Source organism: Armigeres subalbatus, unplaced genomic scaffold (genome assembly GCF_024139115.2).
Source record: "Armigeres subalbatus isolate Guangzhou_Male unplaced genomic scaffold, GZ_Asu_2 Contig163, whole genome shotgun sequence".
Taxonomy (NCBI): Eukaryota; Metazoa; Arthropoda; class Insecta; order Diptera; family Culicidae; genus Armigeres; species Armigeres subalbatus.
Window position 1 is genome coordinate 152,269 of NW_026942428.1, and position 5,629 is coordinate 157,897.

The window sequence follows — 5,629 nt, forward strand, 5'->3', positions numbered from 1 at the left end:
GCTGCCAGCTTCCTGCAGGTTAGACTAAATTAACTTCAGCACCTATTTATATTGCACTTGGTCAGAATGCTCGGTACGGTGGGTCAGAACTAAACCGCAGGCAAGCTGGCGGCGCATTACCGCTCGCGGAAAACTGAATAAGCCGTGCATCTTATCCCTAGGCTAAAGGCCACCTTACACCTCGGGAAAATTTTCGCCGATTTTGGTCCCGTGCATTTTGAATGGGGTCGGGGTTTTTTTCCGTGCCCAAAATCCACAAAACATCGCATATGCAAAAATACGGGAAAAATCCGGACCAAATTCCGAGGCGTAATTGGCCTTAAACACCTCACCTCGGAATTTGGTCCTGGATTATCTATTATCTATCCGACATTCTGGCTACGTGTCCGACCCGCCGCAGTCGTACGATTTCCGCGGTGTGAACGATGGATGTTTCTCCAACGCTAATGCAACTCGTGGTTCATTCGCCTCCTCTACTTACCGTCCGCCTTAAAGGTAGCCTCACACTTCGGAATTTGGTCGCGGATTTTTTCCCCGTGTATTTTTACATATGCGATTTTTTCGGGATTTGGGCACGGAAAATCAAAATCCGGCCTTTAAAATACACGGGGCCAAATTCCGGCGGAAAATTTTCAGGTGTAAGGCCTTAAGGTAACCTCACACTCGGAATTTGGCCGCGTTTTTCCCCATGTATTTTGCATATGCGATGTTTTTCGGAATTTGGGCACGGAAAATAAAATCCGGCCCCATTTAAAATCACGGGACCAAAATCCGGCGGAAAATTTTCCCGAGATAGGTGTTTAGCTATAGCCTCACACCTCGAATTTGGTCGCGGATTTTTCCCCATGTTTTTTACATATCGATTTTTCGGATTTGGCACGGAAAATCAAAATCCGCCCCATTTAAAATGACGGGGAAAATCGGCGGAAAATTTTCCGAGGTGTAAAGGTAGCCTTTAGATAGCCTCACACCTCGGAATTTGATCGCAGGATTTTCCCCATCATTTGCATATGCGATGTTTTCGGATTTGGACACGGAAAATCAAAATCGCCCCTTTAAAATACACGGGACCAAATTCGGTGGAAAATTTTCCCGAGGTGTAAGGCAGCCTTTATCGCTCGCGGAAAACTGGATTACTTTCCCTTTTCCGCTGAGACGTTCCTCCTTAAATCCGTCATTTCGATTCACTTTCGCGGGATTCAAATGAGTGTGTTTGGTAAAATATCGATATTTTTTATTAAAACGGACATCCAGTGCATCAGATGAAACAAAACTTTAGCGCCAACGAGTGAGCAGATGTGACAAAATTCGCAAAATTCGATTCAATTGTGTCGATTGGTGGGTGCCGGGTGTATTTTCAATTTTATTTTTAAATTTTGCATTAATATCAGATCTGTAAAGTGTAAACATGGAGTTTTCTCACGCCTGTCGACTAATCCGGAAGTTGATTCGAGTTTAGATGAGATGCTGGAATGGTTGATTCCACACAACGTTGCACTGTACGCGATTCCTGGTAGATCTATCTATTACTGAGCTACAAGCGTTGGCCTGGAACGATTGAATGCTTCATATGTGGAACAAGCCACCAACAAGAATATGTCATTGATGTCAAGAGGACCGTGAAACGGTATTAAGAGAGATGACCCATGGCGGACTTAAGCACTATGTAAGATTATGCCAGGGAACCACTCCAACGAACAGGATATTTCAGCCAGGAGAAGGTTATTTGTCGCATTTTATTCTGCGATTGCTTATTGCAGTACGGAGGAATTGAGACGGTAATACGCTTAATTTAAATTCATAACCCAATGGATGATCGAAAACAGAATATTGGAGCGCAAACTGTTTTGACACAAAACATTTTAATGACAAATACCCTACTAATGACGGTACTATCTTACAGGTGGTTCATAACTCGTGAAATGGAACTATTTCGATTGAAATTTGCGGACTTTCACGAGGATGTTCAAGACTTGTACAGGGTGAGTGAAATACACTCCGTTGAACTCAGAACAGAAGGCGGATATTCAGGACGATCTACTGACAGTACATTTCAAGCACCGAACTAGAATCATGGTTCTATAAGGTGCACTTTACAGAAGTTCTTGATTTGGTTAGTAGTCGCAGGTGTTACGTTAAGGAAGGTTTTGCTTATGTGAGTGCAGGTGATTTCGTATCGATTATCGCCAATAAGCATCAACAACTTTTGGAAGATGGGTTACAGGCCATCTACGACTGCTTCCTGAGGTGGAGAACGATGAACGATTTAGATGATACTAAAATTGCATACCTCCTACACGGCAAAGATTATAGGGTCGCCAAATCCGGTCAAGTTCAATTGAAAGCTTGGATCAATTGTCGAAGAAATCTTACCCTCTTTGTAGCGTTACTGCAGATACATTGCGGTCAACGCACCATCTAAGACACGTAGGACGTCTTCAGTATGGATTGACTTGAGCCATTAGGCTATGGAGGATTCTTTGCGTTCTGGCGAGAGGTTTACCGGGAAAAGTTACGTTGGAAAAGTTTGAAAAGACGCCTACAATATTAGGCACAATTACGGAAAGGACATAATGTCATTTCGCAACATCAAAGTTCGATGTTGGTTAATTACTAGGATTCTTCAACGCAGAAAACACAGTTAAGTTCTTTTAGTTTGAGTGCGGCACATGTCGAAGAAGTTGATAGCTTTGCCAGCCGAGGGTCATTATCAGATTGCTTGCGGAAAATATTTTGAAATTTCGCATAATACCAAACTAGATGAGGGCATCGTTCATCCAACCAGTACTTTGAAGTCAGATAAAAATGGGAGCTCGGCACAAAAAGTCAAATCGAGCCAGGGATCACACGGCGTCACTAGTTCGAGCCAGGACTCAATTCCGTTGGTTCACGGCATGGATGAAACTGCCAAATTAGATGAAGAAGACGACAACGAGTTGTGAGGTTGATAGAACCAACGATGCGGAAATCAAGGAGAGAAAAGTGAACAAAAAAGCCTCTGTTAGCAGCCGGTACAAAAAGAATGCGCATCCGGGAGTTAAAACGTTGGACTGGGAAGGCGAGGATGATTTGATGCATCTCAGGTAAATATGGAAGTTTAGATTTTACTGCTGATTACCCTCTAGAAATATAAAATGTGCTGTAATTTCTACTTTGAAATTCCATTGGAAGAACTTCATTAGCTGCGCATGGTTCGTTTTAAGAGATATTTCGCACGAGCGCAGTTAAAAGTTGATGATATGGATCAAAGTTTCTATACCGACATTTCTTAATCCTATCCGTGCTGGTTGAATATCGTTGTTTTATAAGTAATTAGGTATTCGTATCTTTCTTACGCTAGATAAACACATGCGGTATGTAACAAAACCTCAAAACATAGCCTGATATGCTACGGTTGGACACTTTATTGTTGTAGAACTTCATATTTTGAAGGCTTGAATGATTGATTTTTATGCATGTTTACTAAATTATTATAATGACCTCCACTTGAATATATTTAAAAGTGGTAGCACGCCTGTAAGGTTAGGCGGGGCAATATGGGTCACAGGGTAAGATGGGTCAGAGCCGTTTTGGGGCATCGTATACATTTTAATGTAAAGATTATGACTTTGTAGGAGGAATAATTTGGTTCTACTTATTGTTACTCGATTTGATGATAAAATTTTATTTTGTAGGTATGGCAGGTAAAATATTTTTCAGCGTTGTTTCTTATGAGAAACACACTTTCTATCAAACGTGTAATCGTCGAGCAATCTAAAATTTAAACATTTTAGTAATATACCGTCGTCAGGGGGTGACAATGGGTCAAATGGGGTGAAGATGGGTCACTGTTTCAACTGCTTAGAATGTTTTAGAATAGATTGAATGTATCTGAGGGCAAGAAACTAAAATATAATACCTTTTGAACGATTTTGCTCTACAACCTCCAGATTGCCGGTGATAGCGATGATCCATTCCCCCCAGACTCATTGTCACCCCGATGGCGGTAGTGAAAGTACTCATAAGTAATGTGGTGATGTTGCACTATCTGCGTATAAATAAATAAATAAATTTGATCAAAATTAGACATTCTAACGAACTTACAAATGGGGCAAGATGGGTTAGCACTACTGAAGAACATAGTTCGTATTCAAAACATTTTTCCATTGGGTTTAATCATTTCAAGGTTACGTTTGTGCATAATGATGTTAAGGTGACTCAGAGGCGCAAACACCGTGTTAATTTTCCTATCTTTCGTCTCTTTCTAGCATTATCACCTCGCAACTTTGGAGCGCGTATTTTGGTTTTCAGTTGTTTAATGTAACTATAAATGTATCAGCATGTAGATTGTGAGTAAGCACCGGTGATACTTTTCAAAATCATATTTGTTGAAAAAGTTAAGCATTGAATGATGAAAATGATGACGATTTGATGATTGTTAGTTGCTTCGTGCCACCTTAATTTAATTAAAAAATGTATATTTTTGTCTTTAAAAAGTAATACGGACGGCTTGTTTTCATGAGAAATTGCAGATATTTTTAAATGTGATTGCCATTTCTTAATCAAACTTACTGGCGGGACTCTGAATAGGTAGAAACCTCTGCACCAGGCCTTTGATACCGTTGCCTAATTCCATTCAAAGCAGTTTGCCAATACATCTGGAACATTCGTCAAGAAGACGCTGTTGCAACTGAATTAGAGGAATTACGTTCATAAATAGTCAGAGAGGTCTCATGCTAACTAACACCGTAATCGTTTAAAGTCATTTTTGTCATTTCTTGTCAGAGTCCCATTATTGTAGTTTTTATGATATTTAGACGTCTTTTGTCATTGTACGCTCAAATCGACCAAGCGTTTTTGACTCATGGAACATCTTGCCCAATGCTTCATCGTAGAAACTAAGTCAGGTTTTTGGTTGTAGACATTCGAGAAGTCATTTGCCAGAGGCCTTTGTCGAATCAATTTGCCAGAATGCACCATTCCCCAAGCCATTCGCCAGAATGTCCAATCCGAATGCCATTCCCCAGAATTGGTCGTCACCTATTTGCCATGCGCGCGTTTGCCCAGTATGCGAATAATTCTTGAGCCCATGAACTTTAGGCATAACTATGAACAGCTTTAAAGAGAGGTCATTTGGCATGAGGGACATTTCGACATTGTTGTTTCAAAAGAGCGAAAGTCGCAAACGTAAACATTGACTTCTTCTGCTGATTACAGGAAAATTATATCCTCCCGATATTTTTCACTTCGTTCGATAGAAGGCCAGGAGCGCCACCAGTTCCAAGTGGTTGTTAGCTGGGAGCGAGTCCTGTTATTGAGAATTTGCAGGAAAAGGCATTGTTTACGTTTGCGACATTCTATGAAACAACCGTGTCGACATAATTGTTGTTGTTGTATGGTTGTTTTCTACTGAGGAATAAACACCACGCAGTCGATAATAGAATTGAAAATACCTAATCTATACATAAGACGTATGCATACATAAGCCAAGTATAGCAGCTTGCCTGAATTAATAAGGCAAAAATGGCGGATGTTATCCTTTCTTCCAAAATAGGTGCTTATTCGGATTAAGGTAATGGTGGATGTGACTCCTTCTTTAAAATAGGCGCTTGCCCGTATTAACGCAATGGTTGATGTAATTCCTTCTTTA

At 40.6% G+C, this 5,629-nt stretch overlaps 1 pseudogene; it reads left to right on the forward strand.

Annotated features, from left to right (window-relative positions):
- The first annotated feature begins 1,262 nt into the window (after positions 1-1,262).
- On the forward strand, positions 1,263-3,087 carry LOC134203068 (DNA primase large subunit-like; annotated as a pseudogene).
- The last annotated feature ends 2,542 nt before the right edge of the window (positions 3,088-5,629 follow it).